The 12,926-nt window shown below is 38.6% G+C and overlaps 1 protein-coding gene across 21 annotated transcripts in view; it reads left to right on the plus strand.

The window, feature by feature from the left end:
- Positions 1–4,974: 4,974 nt before the first annotated feature.
- ZC3H11A (zinc finger CCCH-type containing 11A) overlaps positions 4,975–12,926 on the plus strand; it is a 38,817-nt gene continuing 30,865 nt past the window's right edge. The window contains exons 1-4 of one of the 21 annotated variants that reach the window (XM_032466677.1): positions 4,975–5,122; positions 5,660–5,965; positions 10,993–11,046; positions 12,394–12,453. The gene's annotated coding sequence lies outside the window, so the exon portion shown is untranslated. The other 20 variants (XM_032466687.1, XM_032466681.1, XM_032466670.1 and 17 more) reach the window with 20 other exon arrangements.

The following is a 12,926-nucleotide window of genomic DNA, read 5'->3' on the forward strand; positions in this document are numbered from 1 at the left end:
TCATCTGTTGATGGACATTTGGGTTGTTTCCATGTCTTGGCTATTGTAAATAGTGCTGCTATGGACATCGGGGTGCACGTGTCTTTTTGAATTTTATTTTTCTTTGAGTGTATGCCCAGGAGTGGGATTGTTGGGTTACACGATAAGTCCTTTTTTAGTTAGATGGGTTTTTTTTTTTTAGGTTTTTTTTTGGTTTACTTTGTTGGGGGAGTAATTAGGTTTATTTATTTATTTTATTTTAGCATTATTATTGTTTAATGGAGGTACAGTTGCTGGAGATTGAGCCGAGGACCTCATGCATGCTGAGCATGCACTCTACCACTGAGCTATACCCTCTCCTCCTACTTTTTTTTTTTTTTAAGGAATCTCCATACTGTCCTCCATCATGGCTACAACAATTTACATTCCCACCAACAATGTAGGAGGGTTCCCTTTTCTCCACACCCTCCACCCCAGTAGTCATTTGTAGACTGTTGAATGATGGCCATTCTGGCTGATGTGAAGTGATATGTCTCATTGAAGTTTTGATTTTCCTTTCTCTGACACTTAGCTATGCTGAGCATTTTTTCGTTTGCCTTTTGGCCATTTGTATGTCTTCACTGGAGAATTGCTTGTTTAGGTCTTCTGCTTATTTTTGGATTGGGTTGCTTGTTTTTTTGATATCAAGGTGTATGAGCTGTTTGTATATTTTGGAAATTACTGCCTTGTTGGTTGCATCATTTGCAAATATTTTCTCCCATTCTGTAGGTTGTTTTTTTGTTTTGTTGATGGTATCCTTAGCTGTGAAAAAGCTTTTAAGTTTAATTAGGTTCCATTTTTTAATTTTTGCTTTTATTTCCATTACTCCAGGAGTTGGTTCAAAACTATAGTGCTGTGATTTATGTCCAAGAGTGTTCTGTGTATATTTTCCTCTAGGAGTTTTACAGAATCTGCTCTTATATTTAAGTCTTTAATCCATTTTGAGTTTATGTTTGTATATGGTGTTAGAGCATGTTCTAATTTCAGTCTGTTACAGGTAGCTGCCCAGTTTCCCAGCACCACTTATTGAAGAGACTGTCTTCTCTCCGTTGTATACTCTTGCCTCTTTTGTCATAGATTAATTGACCATAAGTGTGTGGGTTTATTTCTGGACTTTCTATCTTGTTCCATTGATCTATGTGTCTGTTTTTGTGTTAGTACCATACTGTTTTGATTACTGTAGCTTTGTAGTATAGTCTGAAGTCAGGGAGTGTGATTCCCTAATTCAATATTAATTCTACAGTCTTAGTGCTTATATATGTGAGAAACTTGAAGGTAGTTTCTCTAAATTTAACAACAATCCTATCATTTTCACCAATTTTACCAATAAGTTGTGAAAGAAGAGACTTTTCTAGACTATCATTGATAAAATTATTTTTATTAAAGATGCCAGAGGAAAGACTGATTTTTTTATTCTCTTTATAGAAAATATTACAAAATTGTCATATGAAGAGGCAATCAAAGAGTATGCAGCTAAATATATAGAAAAATCTATTATAGAGGATTACAGAATTTATTGGTTAAAAAATTGACTTTTTTGGAGTATGTAATGTATATGGTACAAGGTTTTTTTTTTTTTAATATGTAATTTACTGTGATTTCCTTTCCTAGTCTAAATACTCACTTTTGTATATACTTTTGTCTCAATAATTTTGCATTCTTTTTCTAGAGGGCTCTTTAAAACTTTGTTCTCTCATTGGGTATTGTAAAATGTTTTTTCAATTATTTACTGACGAGGTCTAAAGATTGTTTGAAATTCAGCTAGAATCAAAGTGAGCAGGGAAAAATCTGTCACTGTGTCCTTGGTCTAGATAATTTATCCCCTTATAACATACAGAGAGCAAGCCCACATCCACCTCTAGGAACTCTGTTTGTGTAAATTGATGCAGCAGGGTGGGGAGGAATCCCCATGTGGGCTCTCATCTGGCCTTCAGAGGATCTCTGGACTAGTTTTCCCTCTTTTTAATGGCGCCAGGCTTTTAACTTCTGCCCTCTTTAATGTCCCTATTACTCCATTATTTTTCTTTTCCCCCATGAAAGAGACTAATGGAGACTTAAACGTGATTATTTCCATCAAAACAGAACTGATGAACTTTACTGCAAAACAGCCTTACTGTGGTATGAGAGCTGTTAAAAAGAATATGGTAGGCCTCTGAGTGCTGATGACCATTAAAAGATATTGAAGATACATTGTACAGTGGGAAAAAAAGCAAGTTGTAAAACTATATGCATAGTTTTAGCCTGTTCTTAGTCTAAAATTACTGTATTTCATTCATTTTAAGATGAACATCCTTTTAAATTTCAACATCTCTGATCAATGGCCTGTCAGAGTTTAACTGGCAGGTTTTTTCCTCTTAGAGGTCTGTAAAATAAGATACATGTTACAGTCAATGATACCATAGATTTGATGAAATATAACTGTTGTTAAGAAACAAAACTTCAACCGAGTAAATTTAAAGATGTAATTGGCTTTATTCAATGATTCATGAATCAGGCAGCATCCGTCCAACAAATAGAAGGATGCTCTGAGGAATGGCCATCATTAAAAAGTCCACAAATAATAAATCCTGGAGAGGGTGTGGTGAAAAGGGAACCCTCCTACATTGTTGGTGGGAATAATAGTTTGGTACAGCCATTATGGAAAACAGTATGGTGATTTCCTTAAAAAACTAAAAATAGAATTACCATGTCATCCAGCAATCCCACTCCTGGGCATGTATCTGGAGGGAACTCTAATTTGAAAAGACACATACACTCCAATGTTCATAGTAGCACTACTTACAATAGTCAAGACATGGAAGCAACCTAAATGTCCATGGACAGATGACTGGATAAAGAAGTTGTGGTGTATATACATATGTGTACAATTTATACACACACACACACACACACACACACACACACACACACACAATGGAATACTACTCAGCCATAAAAAGAATAAAATAATGCCATTTGCACCAACAAGGATAGACCTTGAGACTGTCATTCTAAGTGAAGTAAACCAGAAAGGGGAAGAAAAATGCCATATGATATCACTTATATGTGGAACCTACAAAGAAAGACACAAATGAATTTATTTACAAAACAGAAACAGGCTCACAGACATGGAGAACAAATTTATGGTTACTAGGGGTAAAGTGGTAGGAATGGATAAACTGGGAGCTTGAGATTTGCAGATACAAACTACTGTATATAAAACAGATAAGCAACAAGTTTATAATCTAAAGCACAGGGAACTATACTTAATGTCTTATAGTAACTTATCATGAAAAGGAATATATGTATGCTTATGTGTGACTGAAACTTTATGCTGTACACCAGAAATTGACACAACATTGTAAGCTGACTATACTTCAATTTAAAAAAATTAAAATTAAAAAAAAAAAAGAAGTGTGCTTCGAGGGCTTGTACAAAAAGAAAGGTTTTTATAGGCAGAAAGAAGGTGGGACAAGGAGGTTAAAAGAGAGGGTTATTTTGGGAAAGGTTATTACCTTTTCTTAGAGGAAGGTAGTGAGGTTCTTATCATGCAGATGGCTCACTAGTGCTTACTGGGAAATTTCAGGTTGATTGGTTTAAAATTTCACTCCTGGGAGAGGCTGAAACTGCAGTTAGGCTAGGTATTAAGTCTTGGTGGTACTTAGCATTAGTGACTCCATCTGGGGGCCTATTGCTTTTTTTTATAACACCGTATGTATCACCCCAATCAGATCAGGATGCAGCTTGGAAAACTCTAGTCTGGAAAACACTTCAGCTGTTTGGAAAGCCTTCTTTTAAACCTTAGGTGTTGGGACACAGACAGAAACTGGTTACCAAGAACCTGCTTGTTAGGGCTGGTTGTCATGGCAATCACAGAGTATTGTCATGTAAGGCAGGGATTGGGGCTAGGATTCTAATGTTGTTGCTTCTCACTCTGAAAGGAGATAAAAGTTGAAGTGTGAAGAGACTCGGCACCTGCCTGACCTGATAATCCCCAGTCCTGGACTGGCTGGGATTCCCTCACCAACCTGGCAGAGCAAGCCCAAGAGGAAATAAAAGGTGCCTGGAGTACCAATTGCTTTATCATCAAGTGTATCCTTTCGTAGTAGCAGAACCATATCCTTCATCCAAGTTCAGTAAAATGTTGCCACCTAAGCAAGTTCTGTTGAGCCTATAACCCAGGGGGTTCTTGGTCTCCTATTATAACAGTGTAGTATAGTTAAGTGTATTGTATACAAAAAAGTTAGAAGACATGCTAAATTAATCAGATATTATTTCTCAGGAATGAGATCATGGAGATTTAAACTTTCTACTCTTTATACTTCTTTATTATTCACATAAAAAAACTTATATGTATTATTTTTATAATTGGAGGAAAAAAGTAAAGACATTCAAATGGGAGAACACTGACTGATGTTAATAATGAAGTGAGTAGGCCACTGAGGTTTTTAGTTTTCATGCCTCAACCCTTGTGACCTTCATAATGAGCATGAATTGTTTTTCCAACATGAAAATTTGTTTAAAGAAATAAAAAATAAACTCCCCCAAATCCATTCACCTATTCAAATAAAAATAAATGCACAAAGCCTTCAACTTCGCATGAGAAAACTAGTTTATTTCTAAATCAAATTTATACAGGATTTGTAAGATATATTCGTTAAGCAAACACTGTGGTAAGATGAGTCTGAGCGCCTGTTTGGTAGAAACAATTCTCACGGTTTTCTCGCTTATTACATCAGTTGGATTTTAAAAATCTGTTTTCAAAGATGATTTCTAAAAACTCTAAATTTCTAAACCTCCTTCCTTGTAAAGGAAGGGAACCCCTCGACTTAGCGCCTCCCCTCTCACGTGACCCTCCCACCCAGGGAAGCCATCTTAAGCACAGACTCATAGAGGAAACTACAACTCCCAGAATCCTCGCGCCTTGCGTGGCGCTGGCACTTTTACTGGCCGGGTCTTAGCGCTGAGCCTGTAGCCGGGCGCCATCTTTGACGCTGGCAGTCTCGGATTTCTGCTGGTGCTGCTGAGAGGACGGCGGGCCGCAGCGGCTAAGAAAGAAGAAAGACGTGGCAGCAAGCGGGAGTCGGGGATAGTGTCGTCGGTTTGGTAAAGTTTCTGTTCTCTGGTAACTAGACCCGTTTTTTTGCTTCCCGGGTGGCTTGGGGCCGGGGAGGTGGGGGAGAGGGCGAGGGGAGTGGCCGCGGCCTCCCCTCGCCCGTGGGTCTCGGCCTAGCCCGGGAAGTCAGAGCGGGTCCTTCGGCCCCGCGGTACCGACACCCCCACCCCCCCACCCCCCGGCCGCTGCCGTCGCCGGGGCGGGCTGGAAGCCCCAGGCTCCTGCCTCACTGTTGCCATCCGCCCCACTTCACCCCATCCCCACCCCCACCCTACTTCACCCCACCCCCACCCTACTTCACCCCACCCCCACGGCGCCTGCTCCTCTTCCCAACCAGCCTCCCTCCCCTCCCCCACATCCGGTATTGGCGAAACTGTAGGAGCCCGGAGCAGCCCCAGGAAGCCGACTTGTTCCCCTACTCCCGGAGGGGGACTGACACTAGAGTGCTCTCTTCGGGGTAACAGTTTCCCTAGTTTAGCCAACCCCCACTGCCTAAGTCACGTTGAGTGCCAGGAGCTGATTTTACCTACTCTCATTCCTCTCCAGGGTCCCACTACTTTGGAGATTTTCTCAAACTCCACACCCAGAAAGTCACCGACCTTTTCCCGGTATCCTACACCCCTTCCCTACCTTAATTACACTCCCACCCCCAGCCCTCAGCATCGGAGTCAAGAGCCTCAGGGACACTTCCGTTCTCCTTGTAGGATTGATGAAACCGTAATGAAGAACACCCCCTAAACTCCCAAAATCGGTGCGGATTCCTATGGGGAAGGCCCATATTGTTGACATCTTCCAGGCCTTGGTTCTGGACCTTGAGAAGGAGGCTGAATAGTGATAGCGATGCTTTTTAGGGTAAATGTATGTAGGTATTGGGGGAAGGGGAGGGATCAACCGAGAAAGCATGGAAGTGGTTTAAAGCTCATTTTTCAGTTTGTGCTGCTCATATAGAGTCCAAATTAGGAGTTACTCATGTACAGGCTGTAAAGCTTCTACAGTCTAAACATGTCTGAAAATCAAGCATGGATTAACTCTTGATACAAACAGTAAATTGAAAATTCAACTTGTAACCTTATTTTTAAATTTTACTCTCAAAGCTTTTTTCTAGCTAACCACATTTTTAAAAAATTGTGATACTTTTAGTTAGAGCTGAAAGGGCTCAACTAGCATTTGCTGTTGATGACCAGTATGTGGAGTCTGACTTAGCTTTCCAGAAATGATTGATTTTTGGGGTTGTATTGGCAAATCACAGTCCTAAATGATAAATGGTGAATGATGCACTATGTTTTTGTTTAAATGAAATTTACTGAAAATAATTAATTCCAGAATTAAGGGAAATTGATGTTGCTATCATGAGGCAGCATAAAAAATATATATCTTTTAAATAGCAAAGACATTTCAAGCAGATATAGTTCTTGATGAAACAGAAAGAAGGTGGACCTGGAATTTGGAAGACGTGGTTTCTAACTGCTGCTGACCAACTCTGACTGTGGGAAAGTAGGCCTTGATTCTTTTTTCTATAACATGAGGAGCTTGGACTCTTTGAATTCAGAACTCAGAAAGTTGGAAGGGATCTTAAAGCCCTTTATGAAGGAGTTTGGGAATGTTCTCCATTGCTGTCACTTTTCCTCCAAAAATAACCTGGCTTGGAAGTCATTGGTCCAAAGGGAATTTGACTCCCCATAGAAATTGGAGAAAAGGTAACGCAAGTAGAGAGGAACAGCTGTATGTCTGTTTGAGGAATAAACCCACTAACAGATTCTGGTACGAATTTTGGAGACATAAAGAGAATGAGTGTATGTACCTTAAGTGTACCAGTTTCCTCACTCTCTCCTGGCAGAAGATGTGGCACTTTTAGGGATGCTGGGATTCTGGGATGTGTTCCTATTAATTCTAATACAGATGAAGAAGATGTGATAGAGGGAAAGATGGTGGCAGAAGGAACGGATAAAGAGGCAAAATTGCCTGCTAAAAAGAAAAGAAAGAAGGGTTTGCGAATTAAGGGGAAAAGGCGACGAAAGAAACTGATTCTTGCAAAAAAGTTTAGTAAGGATTTGGGATCTGGGAGGCCTGTGGCAGAAGCCCCTGCTTTGTTAGCTTCCAGTGCGCCTGAGCAGGATGAAGAAGGTCTTTTTGAGAGCAATATAGAAAAACAGATCTATCTACCCAGTACTAGAGCCAAGACCTCCATTGTTTGGCACTTCTTTCATGTTGACCCCCAGTACACCTGGCGGGCTATTTGTAACCTTTGTGAGAAAAGTGTTAGCAGGGGAAAACCAGGTAGCCATCTTGGGACATCTACTCTTCAACGACATCTGCAGGCAAGGCATTCACCTCACTGGACCAGGGCCAACAAATTTGGAGTTACTAGTGGGGAGGAGGATTTTACTTTGGATTTAGCTTTGTCTCCCTCTTCTGCTGGAAGCAATGGAAGCTTTGAGTATATATCTACTGATCCATTAGATGATAATGGAGTGGGTAAGAAACGTGATAAATCAGTATCTGATGCCCTGAGGGCAGAAAGAGGGAGATTTCTCATCAAAAGTAATATTGTCAAGCATGCCTTAATTCCTGGAACAAGAGCCAAGACATCTGCAGTTTGGAATTTTTTCTATACTGATCCTCAGCACATCTCCAGAGCCGTGTGTAATATTTGTAAAAGAAGTGTGAGCCGGGGTAGGCCAGGTTCTCACTTAGGAACTTCAACACTTCAACGACATCTTCAGGCCACACATCCCATCCATTGGGCTGTTGCCAACAAAGACAGTGGTGCAGTTGGAAATGGATTAGATGAGGCTGAGACTGAGAGAACTGATCTCTCGACCGATACTTTGCATGGAGAGAAGTCTACAAGCATCCAAGATGTAACAGCTGAGGACCTTAGTGATTCTGATTCTGACGAACCTCCTGTATTAGAGGTTGAAAATAGAAGATCTGAGAGTCCTGTTCCTGTTGCAGAGCAAGACACTGTAATGCATGCACAGGAACAAGAAACAACATATTGTGAAAATTCAACCTCAAGACAAATAAATCAGGCAATTATTCAGATGATTGTGGAGGATATGCATCCTTACAACTACTTCTCAACCCAGGCCTTTCGGAGGTTTATGCAAATTGTGGCCCCTGACTATAGGTTACCGTCTGAAACTTACTTTTTCACTAAGGCTGTGCCTCAGTTATATGACTGGGTCAGAGAAAAAATTTTCTTAACTCTGGAAAATGTTCAGAGCCAAAAGATCCACCTGACTGTGGACATATGGACCCATGACCCATCTACTGACTATTTCATTGTGACTGTACACTGGGTCTCTTTGGAAACTCCACCTTCTTCCAATAATGGCAGGATCCCTGATTTTAGAAAGTGGGCAGTTCTTTGTGTAACAGGTTTGGCCAAAGACTGTTTAATAACCAACATTTTACAAGAATTAAATGACCAGATTGGTTTGTGGCTTTCTCCTAATTTCCTCATCCCTGGCTTCATTGTTTCTGACAATTCTTCTAATGTAGTACATGCAATCAAAGATGGTGGTTTTACCCACGTGCCATGCTTCCTACATTGTTTAAATATAGTCATCCAGGACTTTTTCTGTGAGCACAAAAGCATTGAGAACATGTTAGTGGCTGCTAGGAAAACGTGTCATCATTTTAGTCATTCAGTCAAGGCCCGTCAGATACTGCAAGAGTTCCAAAATGATCGCCAACTTCCATGGAAAAATTTGAAGCAGGATGAAGCTGGCCATTGGATTTCTACGTTTTATATGTTAAGATGGCTCTTGGAGTATTGTTACTCAGTCCACCATAGTCTTGGCAGAGCCAGTGGAGTTGTGCTAACTTCCCTTCAGTGGACTCTAATGACATATGTTTGTGATATTCTTAAACCATTTGAAGAGGCCACCCAGAAAGTGAGTGTAAAAACCACAGGATTGAATCAGGTGCTACCCCTAATCCATCATCTACTCCTTTCCCTGCAGAAACTCAGAGAAGATTTTCAAATTAGAGGTGTTCCTCAGGCCCTCAATCTGGTAGACAGTTTATCCCTGAAGCTTGAAACTGACACCCTACTAAGTGCCATACTCAAATCCAAGCCCTGTATCTTGGCTGCTTTGTTAGATCCTTGCTTTAAAAACAGTTTGGAAGACTTCTTCCCTCAAGGTGCTGATTTAGATACTTACAAGCAGATCCTTGCAGAAGAAGTTTGTAACTATATGGAATCTTCACCAGAGGTCTGCCATATTGCAACTTCAGAAGCTTCTGGTCCCTCAGCTATAGTAGGAGCTGATTCATTTACCTCATCTGTAAGAGAAGGCACCTCCAGTTCAGGGTCTGTTGATAGTTCAGCTGCAGATAATGTTGCCATCGGAGGCAAAAGCTTCATGTTTCCTTCTGCCATAGCGGTAGTGGATGAATACTTCAAAGAAGAGTATTCAGAGATCTCAGGAGGTGATGACCCTTTGATTTACTGGCAGAAGAAGGTGAGCATATGGCCAGCTTTGACCCAAGTCGCCATTCAGTATCTGAGCTGCCCCATGTGTAGCTGGCAATCTGAATGTATCTTCACTGCAAATAGCCACTTTCATCCAAAGCAGATCATGACCCTGGACTTTGACAATGTAGAACAGCTGATGTTTTTGAAAATGAACTTGAAAAATGTTAACTATGATTATTCTACATTGGTTCTGAACTGGGATCCTGAGAATGAAATTACTCAAAGCAATGAAAAAGAAATATCCTAATTTCTTTTTCCTTTCTCCATTTAAAATGGGCAACTTACTGCTATGTTACTGTATCCTAATTGCTATAATTGTTATATATAGTTATACTAATTATTCTTTACGCACAATCTGGGGAAACCTGAAAACACAAAAAGGGCTGAAAACGCCTCAGAGGTAATATAATGTTGACAAAACGAAGATTAAAGATTTTATGGTAGTAGCTCAGTATAGCTGTCACTGGAAATTTTGTTTATACCAATTGAGAGAGGAAAGATATTTTTAATTAAAAAATATAGTGCAGCATTGAAAGGCCTTAGGCTATTTCTGGCTGGTAGTTTGAACTAGTAATTGGTTTTAAGTAAAAATTTCTCTCAACGTGGGAAGTTTGATTGCTCTGAAACCAATGAAATTGAGAAAAAGGTATACTAAAGTGGTATCTCGACCCTTGACCCACCATTTTTCTATTTCTTTAAAAATCCTGATTCATACTTACGGCTTGACAAAAACAAAGTTCACAAAATTGTTTTATATTTGGAAATTTCTAATTGCCTCCTCATACTGGTCAGCTTTATAATTTCAACTTACTGAGTGTGATAGAGTTACCCTTTATATTTAGAATTGGATCTATATAAAAAGGAAACATTAGAAAACAATTAGGAAAAAATTACATTTGATCTTTGAATTACCTTTTTAACTTTTATAAACTTGGATGAAAATAATAAAGATTGTATAGGTACTTTCATGCTGAATGACAATTAAAAGTTTACAAAATTGAAAAAGATTGAATGGGAATTGGAATGAAAGCCCCATGAGCATACTGTGACAAACCCAGCATCCATTTCCCAAAGAATGTTTCTCTGAATTTAAGTTAGCTTACGTGTCTTTTAAGAATTATGCTGAATGATCCATGATACTGTATTCTTAGCTATGAGATTATTTTGGCTTCTATTCTTAATTAGAAATAAGCAGTTAATATTTTCATGTGTTAGGAACCATTGCCTCATAGTAAAATGAGAATTGATCTCAATGATTTTGTTCCTTTCCACTCAAAAGTATATTTCTGTGATTGAGTGGGAGGCCAGAAAATGATGACTTTTAGTAAAAGTCTATTAAAAGTTTCAGACTGAATAACTAATGTAAGATCCCAATTTTTCCTTTTTTTCATTTTAGATTTGGGGATATTCCCTGCCCAAAAATTTCCTGGAAAATTGACTAGTATTAAGTGTGAGTAAAAGGTGTCCACTTTTTTTTAAGTTTTGATTTTAGTTTTGTCTTGGATAGTATTTGGCAAGATTTAGCCTAGAAATTATGTAGTATTTATTACATGAGAATCAAAATTGCTTTGTTACTGGGCTGGTTTCAAAATTTAGAACTCATTTCTATGTATCAAAATCGTTTTTGTTTTTTGTTTTTTGTTTTTTGTTTTTTTAAATTCTTAAATGGTAAATGTACCATTGTGAAATGAAATTTCAACCCCCAAAGTTTACCCTTTTACTAATGGAGTAAATGGATAATTACAAAGTCTTCAGTTGTAGCCATCACTTAGTAAAGAATTTGGAACTAGGCTGCATAAGCAAGCCTTTGCAGGGCGAATATTGAATGTCATGCCAGTGACACTGGTGTTGCTATAAAAGAAGGAAAAAATCTTCCCTTAGATAGAAGCTTTCTGTATTTTGACAGTGCCAGTTCAGGATGGCCATAATGCTGCTCTGCCTTCTACAGCTTGCTGCACCACTCTGTAGTTACTCTGTAACTATACATTTCTACCTTTTTTGGTTAAACACTCCCTGAAGATAATAAAAGATGATGTGATGGTATACTTACATCCATATTATACACATTGGTATACGTGTAAGGATTTCCCTTCATCTTTATGTTGTGGGCTGGGCAAAATTCAGTGTAGCATATAAATATACTTCATGATACTTTGGTATAAGAGTAAGTTCACTATTTTTATAATGAACCCAAATTTAAAGGCTTTTGTAGTGTATTTTAAAAGGGAAAACTTACCCAAATGTTTTATTTCTACACATTTGTGTATATGTGTGTGTGTGTGTATAAGCCAGTTAGTGTATATGTATATGTATATTATACATAAAACACTTTGTATTTTTACATACAAGTATGCTTTTATTATACAGATAATAAAGATGGGGGAAGGTTTCTGTTTTTTTCTTAATAGGTGAAGAAATCTTGAAGACCAGAAATTGGATCTTATTGAATTTTGGTGTTCTTTTTCTTTTTTCTTTTTTTTTTAATTAATATTGTTCGGCTATGGAAGATGGATCTTGTTTTTTTTTTTCCTTAATAATCCTTTGACTCTCAAGTTCATTTTTATATGAACTCTTTTTTTTGTTGTTTTTTTGTTTTGAGGAGATAGCTAACCCTAGCTGTCTCCAGTTTGACAAGGGTTATTCAAATGGACTTAATCTCCCAGTAGTTGGGAGATGTTTTAAAACCACGTCCTGTGTTTGAATTGTGGCTGAGAGGTTTCCTTGGCAATGTGAGGAGGAAAGTTCTTTCTGCCTCATTATTATTAATTCATGGATTGAGTGTTGGTTCGACCTACAGGCGTAATAGATTGGAACTCAGTGAAGACACAGACTTTCCTGTTGAGAGCAACCAGCTAATGTAAGTGTGGAGATGGGTTTTTTCCTCATTAAAGGAGTCAACATTTTTGTAATTTAAGGCTTAATTTTCCTGGACCAGTAAGAGAAAGTTCTTGTCAAAATATTTTTTTCTTGTAATTGTTACAAGTTTTTGGTTTTTCGATGGAAATATCCCTTTTTCCCGTTTTTTTGATAATTCATACACACATAAAAGGTAAAAACAATATAGCCAAGGTGGAATCTCCCTGTAATTTCTGTCTCCTCAGAGAAAAACATGGTTAATAGTTTATCATGATACACAAAGCTCTGCCTCACCTCTTTTTAATGACTGCGTAGCATTCTTTTATATGGATGGATGTGCCATAATTTAATATGTCCCTCGTTGATAGAGATTTGGACTTTTACCGTAAAAACAAAAATAGCCACGTATCCAAAAACATCCCTGTACACACATACATGTGAACTATTTCTTTGAACCAGTTCTCAGATGGGAAT

The sequence above is a fragment of the Camelus ferus genome, chromosome 23 (genome assembly GCF_009834535.1).
Source record: "Camelus ferus isolate YT-003-E chromosome 23, BCGSAC_Cfer_1.0, whole genome shotgun sequence".
In the NCBI taxonomy this organism is placed as follows: domain Eukaryota; kingdom Metazoa; phylum Chordata; class Mammalia; order Artiodactyla; family Camelidae; genus Camelus; species Camelus ferus.